The sequence below is a fragment of the Balaenoptera physalus genome, assembly GCF_965194825.1.
Source record: "Balaenoptera physalus genome assembly, chromosome: 8".
Classification (NCBI taxonomy): domain Eukaryota; kingdom Metazoa; phylum Chordata; class Mammalia; order Artiodactyla; family Balaenopteridae; genus Balaenoptera; species Balaenoptera physalus.
Window position 1 is genome coordinate 3,903,443 of NC_138887.1, and position 23,410 is coordinate 3,926,852.

Below are 23,410 nucleotides of genomic sequence, written 5' to 3' on the forward strand. Positions count from 1 at the left end.
TTCGTACTTGGGAAGAGTTTTTCTCTTATCATTTTTATTTGTTATGTAGACAAATTTTTAAAAACAAAAACATTCTTAAATGGAAGGAAAATTAAGATATTGTCCTACCAAACTAAAAGTTATTCACTTATGCTTTAAATATCTTATTGAAGTACTAAATGTGTAAAATATGCATATTATAAGTATACAGTTTAATTAATTTTTATACTATGAACCCACATGTGTAACTGACACCCAGGTAAAGTATCAGATCACTGCAGGCACCCCAGAAGACTACCCTGAGTTCTCCTTCAAATGGTGCCTGTGTTCACCATTCCCACAAAGAAAATTACTACTCAGACATAGAAGAGAATTGTTCTACCCATTGCCTATACTATACAAATGGATTTATAATTTATTTATTTTGAGTGATCTAGCTTCTTGTGATCAATAATATGTTTATGAGATTCATCCATAATTTTGGATATAATTGTAATTAAAAAATTTTTCATTGCTGTAGAGTATTCCATTGTATGAGAGTAGCACAACTGATTTGCTCATTTTTTTGCCAGTTTTGTCCTTCTTGGGATTTTTTTGTTGTTGTTGTTTGCTTGCCTGTTTTTGCTTGATACTCTACTGGTTTTTTTTAATTTAATTTTATTTATTTTTTTATACAGCAGGTTCTTATTAGTGGTCCATTTTACACATATTAGTGTATATATATCAATCCCAATCTCCCAATTCGTCACACCACCCCCACCCCCACATATATGCATTAATATATGATATTTGTTTTTCTCTTTCTGACTTACTTCACTCGGTATGACAGTCTCTAGATTCATCCACATCTCTACAAATGACTCAATTTCGTTCCTTTTTATGGCTGAGTAATATTCCATTGTATATATGTACCATAACTTCTTTATCCATTCGTCTGTCGATGGGTATTTAGGTTGCTTCCATGACCTGGCTATTATAAATAGTGCTGAAATGAACATTGGGGTGCATGTGTCTTTTGGAATTATGGTTATCTCTGGGTATATGTCCAGTAGTGGGATTGCTGGGTCATATGGTAATTCTATTTTTAGTTTTTTAAGGAACCTCCATACTGTTCTCCATAGTGGCTGTATCAATTTACATTCCCACCAACAGTGCAAGAGGGCTCCCTTTTCTCCACACCTTCTCCAGCATTTGTTGTTTGTAGATCATTCTAACTGGTGTGAGGTGATACCTCATTGTAGTTTTGATTTGCATTTCTCTAATAATTAGTGATGTTGAGCAGCTTTTCATGTGCTTCTTGGCCATCTGTATGTCTTCTTTGAAGAAGTGTCTATTTAGGTCTTCTGCCCTTTTTGGATTGGGCTGTTTGTTTTTTTAATATTGAACCGCATGAGCTGTTTATATATTTTGGAGATTAATCCTTTGTCAGTTGATTCGTTTGCAAATATTTTCTCCCATTCTGAGGGTTGTCTTTTCGTCTTGTTTGTAGTTTCATTTGTTTTGCAAAAGCTTTTAAGTTTCATTAGGTCCCATTTGTTTGTTTCTTTTTGTTTTTATTTCCATTACCCTAGGAGGTGGATCAAAAAAGATCTTGCTGTGTTTTATGTCAAAGAGTTTTCTTCCTATGTTTCCCTAAGAGTTTTACAGTATCCAGTCTTACATTTAGGTCTCTAATCCATTTTGAGTTTATTTTTGTGTATGTTGTTAGGGAGTGTTCTAATTTCATTCTTTTACATGTAGCTGTCCAGTTTTCCCAGCACTACTTATTGAAGAGGCTGTCTTCTCTCCATTGTATATCCTTGCCTCCTTTGTCATAGATTAGTTGACCATAGGTGCGTGGGTTTATCTCTGGGCTTTCTATCCTGTTCCATTGATCTATATTTCTGTTTTTGTGCTAGTATCATACTGTCTTGATTACTGTAGCTTTGTAGTATAGTCTGAAGTCAAGGAGTCTGATTCCTCCAGCTCCGTTTTTTTCCCTCAAGACTGCTTTGGCTATTTGGGGTCTTTTGTGTCGCCACACAAATGTTAAGATTTTTTGTTCTAATTCTGTAAAAAATGTCATTGGTAATTTGATAGGGATAGCATTGAATCTGTAGATTGCTTTGGATACTATAGTCATTTTCACAATATTGATTCTTACAATCCAAGAACATGGTATACCTCTCTATCTGTTTGTATCATCTTTAATTTTTTTCATCAGTGTCTTATAGTTTTCTGCATACAAGTCTTTTGTCTCCTTAGGTAGATTTATTCCTAGGTATTTTTTTGTTGTTGTTGCAATGGTAAATGGGAGTGTTTCCTTAATTTCTCTTTCAGATTTTTCATCATTAGTGTATAGGAAGGCAAGAGATTTCTGTTCATTAATTTTGTATCCTGCAACTTTACCAAATTCATTGATTAGCTCTAGTAGTTTTCTCGTAGCATCTTTAGGATTATCTATGTATAGTATCATGTCATCTGCAAACAGTGACAGTTTTACTTCTTTTCCAATTTGGATTCCTTTTATTTCTTTTCCTTCTCTGATTGTTGTGGCTAGGACTTCCAAAACTATGTTGAACAACAGTGGTGAGAGTATACATCCTTGTCTTGTTATTGATCTTAGAGGAAATGTTTTTAGTTTTTCACCATTGAGAATGATGTTTGCTGTGGGTTTGTCATATATGGTCTTTGATATGTTGAGGTTGGTTCCCTCTATACCCACATTCTGGAGAGTTTTTATCATAAATGGGGGTTGATTTTGTGAAAAGTTTTTCTGCATCTATTGAGATGATCATATGTTTTTTATTCTTCAATTTGTTAATATGGTGTATCACATTGATTGATATGCATATATTGAAGAATCCTTGCATCCCTGGGATAAATCCCACTTGATCATGGTGTATGATCCCTTTAATGTGTTGTTGGATTCTATTTGCTAGTATTTCATTGAGGATATTTGCATCTATATTCATCAGTGATATTGGTCTGTAATTTTCTTTTTTTGTATTATCTTTGTCTGGTTTTGGTATCAGGGTGACGGTGGCCTCATAGAATGAGTTTGTGAGTATTCCTTCCTCTGCAATTTTTTGGAAGAGTTCGAGAAGGATGGGTGTTAGCTGTTCTCTAAACGTTTGATAGAATTCCCCTCTGAAGCCATCTGGTCCTGGACTTTTGTTTGTTGGAAGATTTTTAATCACAGTTTCAATTTAATTAATTGTGATTTGTCTGTTCATACTTTCTGTTTCTTCCAGGTTCAGTCTTGGAAGGTTATACCTTTCTAAGAATTTTTCCATTTCTTCCAGGTTGTCCGTTTCATTGGCATAGAGTTGCTTGTGGTAGTTTCTTGGGATGCTTTGTGTTTCTGCAGTGTCTGTTGTAACTTCCCCTTGTTCATTTCTAATTTTATTGATTTGAGTCCTCTCCCTCTTTTTCTTGATGAGTCTGACTAATGGTTTATCAATTTTGTTTATCTTTTCAAAAAACCAGCTTTTAATTTTATTGCTCTTTGCTATTGTTTTCTTTGTTTCTATTTCATTTATTTCTGCTCTGATCTTTATGATTTTTTTCCTTCTACTAACTTTGGGTTTTGTTTGTTCTTCTTTCTCTAGCTCCTCTAGGTGTAATTTTGGATTGTTTACTTGAGATTTTTCTTGTTTCTTGAGGTAGGCTTGTATTGATATAAACTTCCCTCTTAGAACTGCTTTTACTGCATCCCATAGACTTTGGATCATTGTGTTTTCATTGTCATTTGTCCTTAGGTAATTTTTGATTTCCTCTTTGATTTCTTCAGTGATCTCTTGGATATTTAGTAACGTATTGTTTAGCCTCCATGTGTTTGGGTTTTTTACTTTTTTCCCCTGTAATTCATTTCTAATCTCATAGCGTTGTGGTCAGAAAAGATGCTTGATATGATTTCAATTTTCTTAAATTTACTGAAGCTTGATTTGTGACCGAAAATGTGATGTAACCTGGAGAATGTTCCATGTGCACTTGAGAAGAAAGTGTAATCTGCTGTTTTTGGATGGAATGTCCTATACATACCAATTAAATCTACCTTGTCTATTGTGTCAATTAAAGGTTGTTTCCTTATTAATTTTCCATTTGGATGATCTGTCCATTGGTGTAAATGAGACGTTAAAGTCCCCCACTCTTTTTGTGTTACTGTTGAGTTCCTCTTTTTTAGCTGTTAGCAGTTGCCTTATGTACTGAAGTGCTCCTATGTTGGGTGCATACATATTTATAATTGTTATATCTTCTTCTTGGATGTATCCCTTTATCATTATGTAGTGTCCTCCTTTTCTCTTGTAACATTCTTTATTTTAAGGTCTATTTTTTCTGATATGAGAATTGCTACTCCAGCTTTCTTTTGATTTCCATTTGCATGGAATATCTTTTTCCATCCCCTCACTTTCAGTCTGTATGTGTCCCTAGGTCTGAAGTGGGTCTCTTGTACACAGCATATATATAGGTCTTGTTTTTGTAGCCATTCAGCAAGCCTGTGTCTTCTGGTTGGACCATTTAATCCATTCACGTTTAAGGTAACTATCTATATGTATGTTCCTATTCCCATTTTCTTAAATGTTTTGGGTTTGTTATTGTAGGTGTTTTCCTTCTCTTGTGTTTCTTGCCTAGAGAAGTTCCTTTAGCATTTGTTGTAGAGCTGGTTTGGTGGTTCTGAATTCTCTTAGCTTTTGCTTGTCTGTAAAGCATTTGATTTCTCTATTGAATCTGAATGATATCCTTGCCGGTTAGAGTGATCTTGGTTGTAGTTTCTTCCCTTTCATCACTTTAAACATGTCATGCCACTCCCTTTTGCCTTGTAGAGTTTCTGCTGAGAAATCAGCTGTTAACCTTATGGGAGTTCCCTTGTATGTTATTTGTCATTTTTCCCTTGTTGCTTTCAATAATTTTTCTTTGTCTTTAATTTTTGCCAATTTGATTACTGTTTTTCTCGACGTGTTTCTCCTCGGGTTTATCCTGCCTGGGACGCTCTGTGCTTCCTGGACTTGGGTGGCTATTTCCTTTCCCATTTTAGGGAAGTTTTTAACTATAATCTCTTCAAACATTTTCTAGGGTCCTTTCTCTCTCTCTTCTCCTTCTGGGACCCCTATAATGTAAACGTTGTTGCATTTAATGTTGTCCCAGAGGTCTCTTAGGCTGTCTTCATTTCTTTTCATTCTTTTTTCTTTATTCTGTTCCACAGTAGTGAATTCCACCATTTTGCCTTCCAGGTCACTTATCTTTTCTTCTGCCTCAGTTATTCTTCTATTGATTCCTTCTGGTGTATTTTTCATTTCCATTATTGTATTGTTCATCTCTGTTTATTTGTTCTTTAATTCTTCTAGATGTTTGTTCTTTAATTCTTCTAGGTGTTTGTTAGATTTCTTGCATCTTCTTAATCTTTGCCTCCATTGTTTTTCCGAGGTCCTAGATCATTTTCACTATCATTATTCTGAATTCTCTTTCTAGAAAGTTGCTTATCTCCACTTCATTTAGTTGTTTTTCAGGGGATTTATTTTGTTCCTTCATCTGGTACTTAGCCCTCTGCCTTTGCATCTTGACTACCTTTCTGTGAGTGTGGTTTCTCTTCCACAGGCTGCAGGATTGTAGTTCTTCTTCTTTCTGTTGTCTGCCCTCTGATGGGTGAGGCTATCTAAGAGGCTTGTGGCAGTTTCCTGATGGGAGGGACTGGTGGTGGGTGGAGCTGGCTGTTGCTCTGGTGGGCAGAGCTCAGTAAAACTTTAATCTGCTTTTCTGCTGATGGGTGGGGCTGGGTTCCCTCCCTGTTGGTTGTTTGGCCTGAGGCGACCCAACACTGGAGCCAACCTGGGCTCTTTGGTGGGGCTAATGGTGGACTCTGGGAGGGCTCATGTCAAGGAGTACTTCCCAGAACTTCTGCTGCCAGTGTCCTTGTTCTCACAGTGAGACACAGCCACCCCCACCTCTGCAGGGGACCCTCCAATGCTAGCAGGTACGTCTGGTTCAGTCCTCTATGGGGTCGCAGCTCCTTCTCCTTGGTCCTGATGCACACACTACTTTGTGTGTGCCCTCCAAGAGTGGAGTCTTTCTTTCCCTCTGTCCTTTCAAAGTCCTGCAATCAAAGCCTGTTAGCCTTCAAAATCTGCTTCTCTAGGAATTCCTCTTCCCATTGCTGGACCGCTAGGTTGGGAAGCCTGATGTGGTGCTCAGAACCTTCACTCCAGTGGGTGAAATTCTATGGTATAAGTGTTCTCCAGTTTGTGAGTCACCCACCCAGCAGTTATGGGATTTGATTTTATTGTGATCGCACCCCACCTACAGTCTCATTGTGGCCTCTCCTTTGTCTTCTGATATGTGGTATCTCTTTTGGTGAGTTCCAGTGTCTTCCTGTCGATGATTGTTCAGCAGTTAATTGTGATTCCAGTGTTCTCTCAAGAGAGAGTGAAAGCAGGTCCTTCTACTCCACCATTTTGAACCAATCTCCTGTACTATTTCTTCATCATTATTTTATTACTAGAAAAGAAGATTGTGATCTTCTTCAAACTGTCTCCTTACTAGACATTCCGCCCTGAGATTTTAGGTGAATTTAGGTAAAGAGCTAAAGGAATTCTTTTCAATTATTACAAAGAGTAAAAATGGGGTTGTTGGTCAGGGGAATGTCTCCTAAAAGATATCATTACAGACTTCATTATAAAATGACCATAAGAGGTCCACGGAGTAGCCAGAGGCCAGACACTAATAGGCAGGTTAAACCAAGGGCAGAGGATGTGGAGAGTATATTCCATTGACTGTTTTACAAGAAAAATAATACCAGTCATCTGCTTTTATCCTGTATATGTGTGGTGTGGTAATGAAGAAAGCACCAATCCTATACTACTTTTTTAAACTGTAGTCTTGATATTATATACAATTACTCTGGGTTCTGGGTGGAAAATTATTTTAAATTTTATAAGTGTCATGGTTTCTGGTCACATGTATCCAGAAATGTAATAACGTGGATTTAGAATCCTGTTTTATCATTAGCTGTGACACATAGTAGCTGTGTAAATTTGACCAAGTTCTTTATCTTTGCCATAAAACATAAAATATCTTAAGGGCAAGTGATTAATCTTTTTTTTTTTGTTTTTTTTTTTGTGATTAATCTTTTAATGCTTAACTGAAAGGTAAATGCTTATAACTGTCTAATGAAATAACTCATAATATTTTCTCCATGCTCACTGATGCTTCTGGACTAATATATCAAAATTAGTTGATACTGAAGGGAGTTCATGAAGGTTTTAACTGGTGATAATATTTTCTTTCTCTCTCTCTCTTTTTTTAATACAATGGGATGAAGATATTCATATGTTTAAGAACTAGTTTTGTGAAAAATATGAAATATCTAAATGTGTGAAAAAATAGAACATTCAAAGAAATTTATTGAGACATATTTAAGAATATTATAGCATAACTATTCAGTTTCTACTACCATGCTTTAATATATATTTGGAATTTTGAAAAATCTCTAATGGCAGTATAAATATATGTACATATATTACAATAAATGGTCTCAAGTTTATGACAACATTTTAAATAATATTTCCAGAAGAACTTTTTGCAGGATATTGATTAAAATGCTAAACTCATGTTTTTCTTCAATACTGTAAAATATAAAGCAAATAAATATATTAATATGTAAGAATTCCAATTTATTAAGTTACAATTTAGAGTAATATTGGGAAAATTCCAAGCAGACTTTTAAAATAGTGGCATGCAATAAAAATCTCATTACAGGTATTTTTTTCATTAAATTCTAGATATTAGTCCCTATATTCTTATTATTTCTTAAAGGATAGGTTGTTTTACTGAGAATTGTGGTAGTGTGATATGTCACTATGCTATACAGTGGGTAAAATTTGTATGAATTATTTCTTCATGTATACCTAGTAGTGTGTGTGTGCATGTGTGTGTGTGTGCATATGTGTGTGTGCATATGTGTGTGTGGTGTGAAAGAGAGAAAGATAAAGGATATTAGTTAAAAAGAATAACAGCAAAACAGTTCAAAAAATTTTTTTAGGCCTATGTTATTGGTGTATCTAATCAAATACCTTAACAAACCCTTTTCAACTCTTTCATTTAAAGGCTAACTACTAACTTTCACAATGTAGGAGTCCCAGAAGGAGAAGTGATAGAGAAAGGGGAAGAGAACATATCAGAAGACAAAATAGCTGAAAGCTTTCCTAACTTGGGAAAGAAAACAGACATTCAGATCCAGGAAGCACAGAGAGTCCAGCAAAATCATATCAACTCCACGAGGTATATACCAAGACATTTTTTAAATTAAAATGACAAAAAATAAAGATAAAGAGGGAATTTTAATAGCAGCAAAGGAAAAGAAACTAATTATGTAAAAGGGAACTCCCATAATAATACAAGCTGACTTTTCAGCAGAAACTGTGCAGGCCAGAGGGAGTAGCACAATATATTTAAAGTTATGAAAGAAAATACCTACAATAAAAAATATTCTACCTTGCCAGCCTAAAATTCAGATTTGAAGGAGAGATAAAGAGCTTTATAGACAAGCAAAAGTTTAAAAATTCAACACCACAAAGCTGGCTTTAAAAATGTTAAAGAGACTTTCCTAAGTCGAAAAAAAAGAGCATAACTAGAAATATGAAAATTAGGAAACAAAAAAAACTCACTGGTGAAGGCAAATATACAGTAAACATAGTAGATCAACCACTTATAATGCTAGTGGAAAGTTAAAAAAACAAAAGTAATAAAATTATCTATATTTACAGTAAGTAGTAAAGGGATACACAAAACAAAAAGAGGTCAAATGTTATATCAAAACATTAAATATGAGGGGTGTAAAAATGCAGATTTGATAAAATGCATTTGAATGTAAAAGATTATCAATTTAAGAATATCAAAATTATATCAAGCATCTTTTCCAACCCAAGGTAATGAGACTTGAAATCAAGTACAAGAAAAAAACGGCAAAAACACAAACACAGGGAGGATAAACAATATGCAATAAACAACCACTGATCCCTGAATAAATCAAAGAAGAATGTTAAAAATACCTGGAGACAAAAGAAAATGAAAACACAGCAATCCAAAATCTACGGAATGCAGCAGAAACAGTTCTAAGAGAGAAGTTTCGAGAGATACATACCTACCTTAGGACACAAAGATATCTCAAAAATCAACTTAACTGTATATCTAAAGAAACTAGGAAAAGAAGAAATAAAATCCAAAGTTAGTAGAAGGAGATAAATAATAAAGATTTGAGAAGAAATAAAATACAGACTTAAAAATACAAAAGATCAATGAAACGAAGAACTTCTTCATTAAAAGATAAACAAAAATAGTAAATCTTTAGCCAAACCCATCAAGATAAAAGAGAGAGGGCCTCTTACTAGAAAATAAAATCAGAAATGAAACAGGAGGTGTTACAATTGAAACTATAGAAATAAAAAGATCATAAGAGATTACTATGAACAACTCTACACCAATATAGTGGACAAACTAGAAGAAATGGACAAATTCCTAGAAATATACAGTGTCCAAGGACTGAATCAGAAAGAAATAGAGCATATGAAGAGACCAATTACAGTAATGAAATTGAATCAGTAATTTAAAAAACAAAACAAAACAAACAAAACATCTCCCAACATACAAAATTCCAGGACCAGAAAACTTCACAGGTGAATTCTACCAAACATTTAAAAAGGAATTAACACCTAGCCTTCTCAAACTATTACAAAAAAATCACAGAGGAAGGAAGGCTTCCAAACTCATTCTACAAAGGCAGCATTACACTGATATAAAAACCAGACAATTATACCACAAAAAAAGAAAATTATGTGTCAGTATCTCTAATGAACATAAATGTAAAAACACTCAACAAAATATTAATAATCCAAATCAACAATACATTAAAAGGATCATACACCATTAGCAAGTGGAATTTACCCCAGGTATGCAAGGATGGTTCAAGATCTATGAATCAGTTAATATGATATGCCACATTAACAAATTGAATAATAAATTCATATGATACTTTTAATAGATAGATAAAAAGCTTTTGAAAATTTAAGACCCATTTATGATTAAAAATCTCAACAAAGTAGGAATAGAGGGAACATAACTTAGCATAACAAAGGCCATATATGACAAGCCCATAGCTAAAATCATAGTCAACTGTGAAAGGCTGAAATAAATTTCCTCTAAGATCAGGAACAAGACATAGATGCCCACTATTGCCACTTTAATTCAACATAGTATTGGAAGTCCTAGCCAGAATAATCAGGCAAGAAAAATTAAACAAAACAAAACAAACAAAAATACCCGGAATCCAAATTGGAAAGGAAGAAGAAAAACTGTCACTGTTTTTAGATGACATAATATTATATATAGAAAATACTCAAGACATTACGTAAAAAAAAAAAAAAAAAAAAAATAGAACTCATCAATGAATTCAGTAAAGTTGCAACATAACAAAATTAGTATATAGAAATGTGTTGCATTTCTATACATTAACAATGAACTATAAGAAAGATGAATTAAGAATGCAATCCCATTTACAATTGTCTCAAAAAGAATAAAATATCTAGGAATAAATCTAACTAAGTGGGTAAAATACCTGTACATGGAAAACTTTAAGACAATGATGAAAGAAACTGAAGACAGAACTACCAAATGGAAAGATACATAGTGGTCATGGATTAGAAGAATTAATATTGTTAAGATGGTCATAGTACCCAAGGCAATCTACATATTTAACATAATCTTTATCAAAATACTTATGTAATTTTTCACAGAACTAGAACAAATAATTCTAAAATTTGTATGAAAAGACAATAGACCACAAATAGTAAAAATAATATTGAGAAAGAACAAAGATGGATGTATCGTGTTCCCTGACTTCAAACTACACTACAAAGGTACAATAATCAAAACACTATGATTCTGTCCTCAAAACAGACACATTGATCAATGGAACAGAATACAGAGCCCAGAAAAGAACACATATTTATATGGTCAATTAATCTATGACAAAGGAGGCAAGAATATACAATGGAGAAAAGACAACCTCTTCAATCAATGGTTTTGGGAAAACTGGTCAGCTACATTCAAAAGAATTAAACTGGACTACTTTCTCATACCATATACAAAAATAAACTCAAAATGCATTAAAATAGTCTCACATTTAAACTCACTTAAATGTGAGACTTGAAACCATAAAATTTCTGGGAAAAAACATAGATAGTACTCCCTTTGACATTAGCCTTAGCAATATATATATTTTTTGGATTATCTCTCCTCAAGCAAAGGAAACAAAACTAAAAATAAACAAAGGAACTACATCAAACTAAAAAGCTTTTGCACAACAAAAGAAACTCTCAACAAAACAAAAAGTCTACTTATTGAATGGGAGAAGGTATTTGTAAACATTATATATAATAAAGCCTTAATATCCAAAATTTACAAAGAAATCATATAACTCAACATCAGAATACAAACAACCAGACTGAAAAATGGTCAAAGACCTGAACAGACATTTTTCCATAGAAGACATACAGATGGCCAACAGGCAAATGAAAAGACACTCAACATAGCTAATCATCAGGGAAATGCAAATCAAAACCACAATGAGACATCACCTCACACACATCAGAATGGTTGTTATTAAAAGACAACAAATAACAAGTACAGGTGAAGATGTGGAGAAAAGGGAACTTTTGTGCACTGTCGGTGGGAAATATAGGTTGGTCCAGCTACTATGGAAAAAAGTATGGAGGTTCTTCAAAAAATTAAAAATAGAACGACCATATGATCCAGCGATTCTACTGCTGGGTATTTATTCAAAGAAAACAAAAACAGTAATCAGAAAAGATATATGCATCCCTATGTTTGTTGCAGCATTATTTACAAAAGCCAATTAATAAAGCAACCTAAGTGCCCATCAATAAATAAACTGACAGCAAAAAAGTGGTATATATATATTATATATATGAATATTATATAATTATATATAATTAATATTACTCAGCTATAAGAATGAATGAACTCTTATTTGTGACAACATGGATGGACCTACAGTGTATTATCTTAAGATAAGTCATACAGAGAAAGACAAACACTGTATAATTTCACTTTTATGTGGAATCTAAGAAACAAAACAAATGCACAAACATATCAAAACAGAACGGAGTCATAAACACAGAGGAGAAACAGGTGCTTGCCTGAGGGGAAGAATGTGGAGGATGAGAGAAATAGGTGAGTGAGATTAAGAGGTACAAAGTTCAATTACAAAATAAATGAGTCATGGGTATAAAATGTACAGTGTGGGGAATACAGACAATAATATTGCAATATCTTTGTATGGTAACAGACGATAACTAGAATTATTATGGTGACAATTTTCAAACGTATAGAAAATACAATCACTATGTTGTGCACCAGGATCTAACATAGTGTTGTAGGTCAATTATACTTCAAAAAGAAGTAAACAAACAAACAAACTCATATAAAAAAGAGATCAGATTTGTGGTTACCAGAGGCAGTGTTGGGTAAAAATAGCCAAAAATTTCATACTTGCTGTATAAGATAAAACAATACTAGGGTTGTAGAGTATGACATGATAAATATAATAAACACTGCTGTATGTTAAATATGATCATTGTTAAGAAAGTAAATCCTAAGATGTCTCATCACAAGAAAAAATTTTTGATTTCTTTAATTTTATATCTATATGAGATGATGGATGTTTATTACAGTTATTGTAGTGATCATTTCATGGTGTATATATGTCAAGTCATTATGCTGTAAGCCTTAAACTTATACAGTGCTGTATGTCAATTATATCTCAATAAAACTGGAAGGGAAAAATAAATAAATAGCTAATAAACATTAACAAGCCAATGTGTCAGCTGAACTGCAATGCTTCTCCATCAAAGATCATCATTTTGTGCTAAAAACAATCAGCATTAGCAACAGTAACAGACAAATATAAACTCAAATAATGAAAAGTCAAAATTTTCACAATCATATTCCTTGGATTAAATTGTCTATTCTCTTTTAATGTGTCAGATTAAAATGACAGAAAGTGAGAATGAAAATAGAGATGAAATAAATAAAAATCTATTAGTATCAAAATGTGAAGACTTTTTAAATTATCAATACCTAAAATCATTTTTGTCTTTGGAAATATCCCTAAAGGTGTGACAGAGATAGACATTTTATAGACTGACTTCAATAGGGAAACTTCAGGATGTGCTAGAAAAATCCACATTATAGAAGGAAAGCTGAGTTCCCAGATTTGACCTGTCACAGTGTCTGTGCATTACTGGAGAAAACTGGTTTGAAAATTGTCTTTCAAATAACTCAGAGTTTCCATGGTGATGCTGTGGGAGAATTTTAAATCATTTGGTGGTTTGAACATAAAGCAAACAGGGTGTGGCTTTGGACCACTATTCTGCTTAAAGAAAGCCTATCCTTTCTCTGTTTTGTATCCTGGGACTCTATACAATTCCATAATTGCTACAGAGCAACTAAAAAAGAAATAAAACCATGGTTGTGGAAATTGTGGCACAAAATATTTCAAGAAGACATACAGAAGGCACAAGAACCTTTCAAAATGGTAGCTTCAATGGAACGACTTTGAAAACTAAGCACAAAAGTGGATCATATGTCTAAAAGAATCCATAAATATGTGTCTATGGTTGCTGCAATTTCAGAAAGATATAATGAAACTGGAGAAACACACAGCTGAAGGGATGCAGGAGTGTGGAGGTGGCCACATAAAAATGTTTCCTGGATTTGGCATGTCTGTCACCAGACACACGTGGCTAGGGTCATTTACTCATCCCTAAATCAGACCACCTGCATTAAACCTTGACTCGCTCTATATTCTGTTATATACAAATCAGTAAAACTCAATTGTTTTACACTCTTATCTATTAAAACAGGTATAATAACATTGCAGGCATTTCTGCCATGGAAAATTGCACACTGAAGAGAACTGTTTCTGGGCGTATTTAGGAGTAGAACTTGAAAACTTTGTAACCAGAGCAAGAACATAATAAAGCTGGCTACTCAGGGCAACCAGAGGCTGTCTCTGGGGATATTAGAAAGCTCAAAAAAACTAGAATGTAACTGCTGCTTGAAGATGCTGAGACCATTCAGATGGAAGTGGAGTTCTGAGGGCAGGAGGAGATGCAGTTGCCCTGAGCCCACAACTAAACAAAGCTGGGTACCTCTGTCTGGAAAGGAAGCCCTGCAAGCAGATGCTTATTTTTATTTTTTAACAGCTTCATTATGGTATATTGGACAACTAATTAAGTGCACATATCTAAAGTGTAAAATTTGATAAATTTTGATGTATGTATACACCTGTGAAATATCATCACATCCAAGATAATGAACATATCCATCACCCAAAAAAATTTTCACATGCTCTTTTGTAATCCATCCTTCCCTTATAACTTCTTACACAGGCACCTACTCCTACACTTTCTGTCATGATAGATTAGTGTGCATTTTATAATTTTATATAAATGTAATCAGACAGTATGCACTATTTTTTCTCTGGCTTAGCTCATTTGGCATAACTATTTATATATATTCATGTTATTCTGTCTCAGTAGTCTCTTCCTTTTATTGTTTTATAGAATTCCATTGTATTAATGTACTATAGTTTATCAATTTACCTAGTGATGAACATTTGGGTTGTTTCAATATTTTGGCTGTACAAAAGTCCTGTATTGATATATGCTTTATTTAATCTCAGATAAATACTTAAGGGTGAAATGGATCATTTAGTAGGTGTATATTTAAGTTTTTGAGACACTGTCACATTGTCTTCCAAAATGGTTGTATTGAACAATTTTACACTCCCATGAGCAGTGTATGAGTGTTTCAGTTCATCCATATCCTACAAAATACTTGGAATGTTTATTCTATTTAATGTTTGCAATTTAATAGGTGAGGAATGACAAAGATCCTATTGCAGTGGAAGACTTCAACAACTTTCTGTCAGTAACCGCTCAATCAAGCAGACAGAAAATCAGTAAGGATATAGATGACCTGAACTGCATTAAATTAAATGACACTTTCCCATGGATCTAAGAGGAAGTCTCTCAAGAGAACTTGAAAAAATAGTTGAACTAAATGAAAATACAATTTATCAAAATTTGTGAGATACAGTGAAAGCAGTGCTTAGAAGGAAATTTATAGCATTTAAATCCCTATGTTAGAAGAAAAAAAGGCAATTATTTGAACAGATATTTCACCAAAGAATGCACATGGATGACAAGTAAGCACACAAAATTGTGTTGTTTAATTTCTAAATACTGGGGAATTACCTGGCTATATTTCTGTTATCAGGTTGTTTTATTATTATTATTGTTATTATTATTTTTATTATTATTTAATTCCCTTGTAACCTGAGACTATACTTTGTAAGATTTGTATTCTGTTAAATTTGGTAAGATGTATTTAATGGCCCAGAATATGATTTGCCTTGGTGAATGCCCATGTACACTTAAGAAAAATGTGTATTCCTCTTTTCTTGGATGTTGAATACTGTAAATGTCAATTAGTCAAGTTCAATGATAATGCAGTTCAAGGCATCTATGACCTTACTAATTTTCTTTCTTCTTGAATTATCAATCACTGACAGAAGATCATTGAAGTCTCCAACTTCAATAGTGAATTTATTTTTTCTTACAGTTTTATCAGTTTTACCCACATATATTTTCATACTCTGTTGTTAGGAGCACACATGTTTAGCAGCATTATGTCTCATTGCAGAATTAACTATATAATTGATCATCATGTAGTGTCACATTTTAACGCCAAAAATATTCCTTTTTCTGAAGTCAGTTTGTCTGAATGAATATCACTACTCCAGTTTTCTTTTGATTAGTGTCAATATGGTATACCTTTCTCCATCCCTTTATTTATTTATTTTTTAAAAATTGGGGTATAGTTGCTTTATAGTGTTGTTTTAGTTTCTGCTGTACAATGAAGTGAATCAGTTATATGTATACATATATCCCCTCCCTCTTGGACCTCCCTCCCACCCCCCCACCCCCCCCATCCCCCCATCCTACCAATCTAGGTCACCACAACGCACTGAGCTGAGCTCCCTGTGCTATACAGCAGGTTCCCACTAGCTACCTGTTTTTTACATGATAGTGTATATATGTCAATCTTAATCTCCCAGTTCCTCCCACCCCCCTTTTCCCCCTCCCGCCAAGTCCACATGTCCATTCTCTACAACTTTTTAACCTAAGTCTTTATACTTAATATATAGTTCTCATAGACAGCATAAGTTAGGTCTTGATTTTTTAAACCAATCTGAAAATATCCATTTTAAACTGTTATAGTTAGACCATTCCCATTGAAAGTGATTGTTGTTATAGTTAGACTAAAAATCTGCCAGTGTTGTAACTGTTTATTATTTATTTAATTTGCCCTTTCTTTTTCCATTTCTTTCTTTCTTTTTTCATTTTTTTCTTTAAATTTTATTGAAATATAGTTGATTTACCATGTTGTGTTAGTTTCAGGTGTACAGTAAAGTGATTCAGATATATATATATAAAACTGTTTACATTCTCTTCCATTATAGGTTATTACAGGATATTAAGCATAGTTTCCTGTGCTACACAGTAGGTCCTTGTTTTTTATTTTATATATAGTAGTGTGTATATTTTAATACCAAACTTCTAATTTATCCCTCCCCTTCTTTCTGCTTTGGTAAACATAAGTTTGTTTTATATGTCTGTGAGTCTATTTCTGCTTTGTAAATAAGTTAAGTTGATTTTTTTTTTTAGATTCCACATATAAGCAATATCATATGATATTTTTTCTCTGTCTTACTTCACTTAATATGATAATCTCTAGGTCCATCCATGTTGCTGCAAATGGCATAATTTCATTCTTTTTTTATAGCTGAGTAATATTCTGTTGTGTATATGTACGACATCTTTATCTATTCATCTGTCGATGGATGTTTAGGTAGCTTCCAGATCTTGGCTATTGTATCAATAAATAGTGCTGCTATTTACACTGGGGTGTGTGTATCTTTTTCAAATTAAAGTTTTCATATTTTTCAGATATATGCCCAGGAGTGGGATTGCTGGATCATATGGAGACTCTATTTTTAAGCTTTTAAGGAACCGCTATACCGTTCTCCATAGTGGCTGTACCAATTTCCACTCCCACCAAAATAATGTTCTTCTTTCGTTCTTCTTTTATATTTTCTTTGGTTTCAGCTGAACATTTTATATGATTGCTTGCTTATCTCTGCTGGCAGATAATTTATACTTCAATTTTTAAAAAGTAATAATTGCCATAGTACTTACAATATACATTTTGAAATACTCTAGGCCCCCTTTCAAATAACACTAGATCACTTCACATACAGTTAACATGTTATAATATTTTCAATTCCTCCCACACATCCCTGCAGGCATCATAAAGGGATTTTTCTCCATTCTTCACAAGGAGATATTTTATTCTCCTGGAAGTAAAACTCACAAAACTGTGGCCTCCTCACTCAAGATAGCCCACCCTCCTCCCTGGAGCTTTTACATCTCAACCTTATCCACACAGAGCTTCCAGAATTTCATCATATCCAGTTAGGTATTGTTCCTTCTAGTGTTGATTCTAGTTATAGGACTCTCCTCTTGGGTTTCTGCTCCCAAAAAGCTGCGATCCTTAGTATCTCTCTTTCTCTTCAGTTTATGGAGCAGAAGTTTGCTATCTGACTTCAATTATCTAATGGATTTAAGAAGAGTTGTTGGTTATCAGGGTTTTTGGTTGTTGTCATCATTGTGAGGACAGGAGTCATGGCTTCCATACACTTTACATATTGGACCAGAAACTGGAAGTTATAATACCCTATTTTTACTACTAATATGTTTTAATTATATAATTTTCATTTTATTAATTTTGTTTGTTTCTACTCATCCTATTGTGTTCTGAATTCATGAATATGTTCTTCATCATATTTTTAATACCCAGATCTGAGCATTTCATTTACTTTATTCCTTGTTCTACTCCTTTGTCAGTTTTCTCTTGGTGTTCAGCTAAAAGTCTTGTCTTTTCGTATTCTTTTTGTAAATTGAGTTCCAGATGCAGAGTGTAGAAATTGTAGACATATACTGAGGTCTGGGATGCTTTATGGGTGTTTATGTATGCTTCTAGGCAGTTAGGGCAGGGTCAACCCTCGGTCTATGAAGATTATAATGTTCTGAAGCTGCATCTCAGAGCTTGTCAGCACTTGTCACTTACTGGTCACTCTTACTTGAAGGACACTGTTTGTCCCTTAATATATGTCATGGCCCCTGCTGCTTGGCAGGTCCTGAATTCAATTTTTTTTTTTTTCCTCTCACCAGGCCCCCGAGATTTAGAAACTCTACTTGGCTTGTTAGCCTCTCAGCTGCTACTTTCCCCTCAAGGAAAGAAGCAAGATCAAATTCTAGCCTCTCCTGTCTTATCTCCCCTCATCTCCTAGATCATACTTCTGAAAATTCACATTACCTTAAGAAGTCCTCATTGCCTTCAGACAGAAGGTTTTCCTTTTCATTTTGTTTCATTATTTATGTAGAAAAACACAGCTTTTCTTTCTCAAAGAGAAGATTGTTTTGAAATATATGACCTGTCTCTGCCAATAGCTGAATTCCACTTAATAAATATTAGGTAAGCCAATAAATAATAAAAATAAAATAATAAAATAACCAACCAATCAATGATTATTTAACTTAACTATTTTAATTTAATTTAAACCAAGTTAAGTAATATTTCCTTTTTTTTTTTCTATCAAATAAGCACACATCCTAGAAGCTTTTTCAAATATGCAATATATGTGTTTGGTGACTAAAGTTTATTTTAACAAGGAGTCCAAAAGAAAGTGGACTATTCTTATCCTCGTGTCAATAAATTGACTTGAAATTTTGGAAATATAAAAGCAACACTTATAATACAAATAAACTTAGCATTCTCTTACAATATTTTAAAACTCTTACAAATAGTACCACTACACCAGAGGTCTTTAAAGAAGTGATGGTATTCTCAATGAAATAAACCAGGGCTTTTGATGCATATCTACTGAAGCATGTCATGTCTGCTAAGCTATATGCAGATAGCTATGGTGCCTGCTGCCAGGTAGATGGAGTAGCCTAATGTTAGCCAACTAATTAGGCTGTCCACAAATATATGTAGTTGATATTTATAAAACAATGTCTATGATTCAGGCAACAACTGCCTCATACTATAAATATTGACTAATTAGGAATTACCTGTGTTTTCCATAGTAGCACTAAGAGAACTAACTGAGGTAAAACATATGGACTCATTCCTCATTTAAAACAATAGCAGCTGCTCTAATCTGGGACTGTAAAATTGAGTTATAAACTTCTTTTTGCACTTTTTTCCTTGAGTCAGAAGTCATCACATTTGCTAGAGTTAGCAATACTGTTTTTCTTCTGAAAATTCTTTAGGGGAGTATTTGTGTGCTCATTCTTAACATGTTTTATATCTTCTTGTGTAGTTGAGACTGAAGTCTAAGACAGCAACAGCAAAATATTACCACACAGAATAAGTACCTACTGTATGGCACAGGGAACTCTACTCAATACTCTGTAATGACCTATGAGGGGAAAGAAGCTGAAAAAAGAGTTGATATATGTTTATGTATAATTGATTCACTTTGCTGTACAGCAGAAACTAACACAACATTGTAAATCAACTATACTCCAATAAAAATGAAAAAAAAAAAGAACTCCTCCTTTACATGTCTCTGGGACTCAACTATACAAAACTAGAAATTAAGCAACACTCCATAAATCCAAAACTTCCACTATGTTTAAACTTTGTGGTGGTTGTTTTAGATAACTTGTTCACCTCACTTTCAGCCACCTCTTGGTAGGTCTTCTATCTTCTTTACTGATTAAATCATTTTGGTAAAAAAAAATACTTTTACCTACTGTTTAAACTGCACAGTAGCCAATTTTATCATTTTACTGTTGTCAGAACTACAGGAATGCCTCCCCAGATGTGGGCAATTATATTTCTAAAAAGTAGTATGGTAAAGAAAAATATAATCTGTGTTTGGTAGGAACAAGGTATTGGAGGTTTGGTGGAAACAATTAAAGGCATTATGTATATAAATGCACCCATACATACAGAGTAAACTAGAATTTTAGAATTTTAATTTTGCTTCCAAAAAAAACAAGATGCATCGATCTTAAAAACCTAATCCTGCAGGTAACCATCCTCTTTAACCACCTTCTCACATTGTTCCGGAAAGCTTTCTATGGCTTTGCTCCCTTCCAAGGCTCCAGAAATGTTAGTACTATGCAACGATATCATTAAAACATTTGACTGATTCCTACTGAATTTAAATTTAATGCTCTTTTCACTGAGATGCCTCTTCCAAACCTATCCCACTAACCTCATTCATTCATCCACTCACTTATTGTGCAAATTTAGCAAATTGCTGATATTTCTACCAAACACAGAATTAATATGCTGCAAAGGGCATGTTTCTTAATCTGATCTTCTAGCCATTCCTATAATACCGACATTATGGTCTACACTAAATTAAGCATATGTGAAAATATTTGAGGAATTAAAAATCTGTAAATACAAGTACAATGCTATTTCATCTTGAAGTGTTACTGATAAAAGAAAAACTTGGATTTCACCCTTAAATCTTGTCAAATATATTGATGGGTCTGGTGTGATCTACTAGATGAGGCTAGTGTGATTTTATGTTTGTTTATTTTATTGGAAGATGACGTGGAGGTGATTTTATTAAGTTCTAAGAGGGTAGCTCGATGTTGAGATTAAATAGCATGGGCTGTTTCAAATGCTGCATAGCTGGCCTCTCTTTATGGACTCTTGTATGTACAAAAAGCAGACAAACACCAAGAGAAGAATGTCCATGGGCAATTATTGCTAGCTGCCTTTTGAGAGCTGGGAAGGAAGACATTCTTCATGTTTTTGTACAGCTGGGCATCATTCATGTGAGGACCACATTGAAACTTCAGCACTTAACCCCTTCAGGGCAGTAGTCAATATAAACCTTGGTAGAGTTATCAGCAAAATATGCCAATATCTCTGTGTGAGCTTTGCAACCTGCAAGCACCAAGTCCTGGATGAGGTGAAGTGGACTAAGATAACCTGAGAGGTCAGTCTGTGTGTCAGCAGAAGTTTGCCTTTGGGAACACCCGGCATTTTGCAGAGCACTGAGGTTTTTGTGGCGTGAAAGTTAAAATTAAGTAATTATATCAACAGTTATATTCTATTTATATATTTTGGCTGAGTAAGCCTAGAGAAGGTGTGTTATTTATAGCACATTAGTTTATGTTTATTTGCATAGTCGTTTTACAAGTCTGCTGTAAAATGCTTTTATTTTTTAAAAAAATCAGTCTTCTGCTTAAATAATTTTTCCCGATGATACATAGTTCAAAAACAAACTTGTAATTTTTAAAATAATTAGCTGCTACGCAGAAAGTTTCAGTGTGTGCATTTATTATCATGCTAGTTGTTTCCTATCTTGACTCAGTGGTGTTCTAATTAAGACAATTGGACTGGAACTTTAGGACATATGAAATTATACACTGCATAATTCCAAACATGAAAAGACTATACTTTCTTCAACAGGAGTGTTCATAGCTCCATCTCCAACTCCATAGTTTAATTATCCATGTATTTTTAACTCCTGGATATTTGTGAGGTTAAACCAAAATTGTTATTGACTTAACACAATAAAACTTCTCTCATGGGATCACGAGTTAATAATATTCCTGATCAGTAGGCAGCTTTTTCCCAGATGGGTTTCAAGATTTCCCCCGACCTCCAGAAGCCTTGCAGTCCCAGACTTTCAGGCAACGGATGGGAAACCGTAAAGGATCATCCCAGGAGCAACTTACATAATATCACTCGTGTTTCATTTTGACAATTACTCAAAGAGTGCCACATCAATGGAAGGTGGGCTAGGAAATTTGGGCCCTGGCTGGACAACCAGTTCCTGCAACAACTCTACCATGAAAAGAGTGACACAGGTGTCGATGCTTCTGTCACACAAGGATCCCATGTGCTTACCTTTCCCAAAGTCTCCGAGAGCCAATGGAGCAGATTTCCATAACACTGCCTCAGTTCCACGCCCATTGCTGTGGTTCGTGGGAGATACAGCAGAAACTGGGTGGGGGAGGTCTGGGAAAGCAGGAGAGAAATGATGAAATCTCCCTGGGTCTTGGGGACAAGACGTCACTAGGCTCCATCAATTTTCCACAATCCAGCAACATTAAATCTATTAATAGAAATCTTCAATCTTAAAATTAATGTTTCCATTCAAATTTTGCATAAACCAAGACATTCTTTGCCCAGAATTGCTCTGTTGCTATATTTGAAGTCCAATAAGAAGTATGTTGACCTCAAAATATGGTTCTTTTAATTCTGCACTGACACTGGCTTTTTCCAGTAAGTGCTGAGAGTCATTCTCTGCTGTTTGTTGCTTGTCAAAACCATGACCTTCCTCAGCAATTTCATTACCAACTATTAACTTGGTAATAATCAGTATGAAATGACCATATGAAAATCATTGTTGCCACCTGCTTTCTTTTTTCAACATTTCATGTACCACTACTATTTCAGCCCCAATTGAAAGCAGAATGAGAAAATGTAAATTAAAAACAAAAAACAAACCCATAAATCAGAATCAGGGTGGCTAACTTGGTGTCATATAATAAAACCCAACAATAATGACAGAGTGCTAACAGTTTGACACTCATAGTTCAGAAAAACCCTTACATGATCCTGACAAGTATCTACTCACCTTATAGATCTTTAAGGAGAGAGAGAGGAGAATGGAATCACCCAGCCATTTACAGTCTCTGAGGAAACATCCTCCAGCTTGAAAAGCCATCAAGACCATAGACACAATTGCCAAATTTGAGATCTTAGAAAAGCCATTCTTGACCTCAAAATAAACATTTTTCTAAATATAGTTGCACCCCAAAACTGCTACTAGCTGCTCTAACATTTTGAGTCTTCCCCAAGTAATTATTATTGTTACAATAACAATTATTACAAAAATAATATTCATGGAGCATTCATTTTACATCAAGCATCACCTAAATTCTTCACAAATATATTACAAAGATAGCATTAATAGCTTCATTTAAATGTGAACAAGTGGTGTTTCTGACCATGTCCTTAGGTAAAAACGGTGACCCTTGTTTCCTGTAGGTGTAGAAAGGCACACTCACTTCAGACAACTCTGAGTTAGGATGGAAGTATTAGATCAATCCTGTTGGCTGGTAGGTCTTCCAAGGTAAAATCCTGAGCCCACTAATGAAAATTCTTGGAAGAAAGAGAGTGATAAAAGGGAAGTTACATAATGCACGCAATGAAAAAAAGGACAAATGTAGGGAATAAAAACTACTTATTCCAGGGGGCCAGAAAGTTCCTG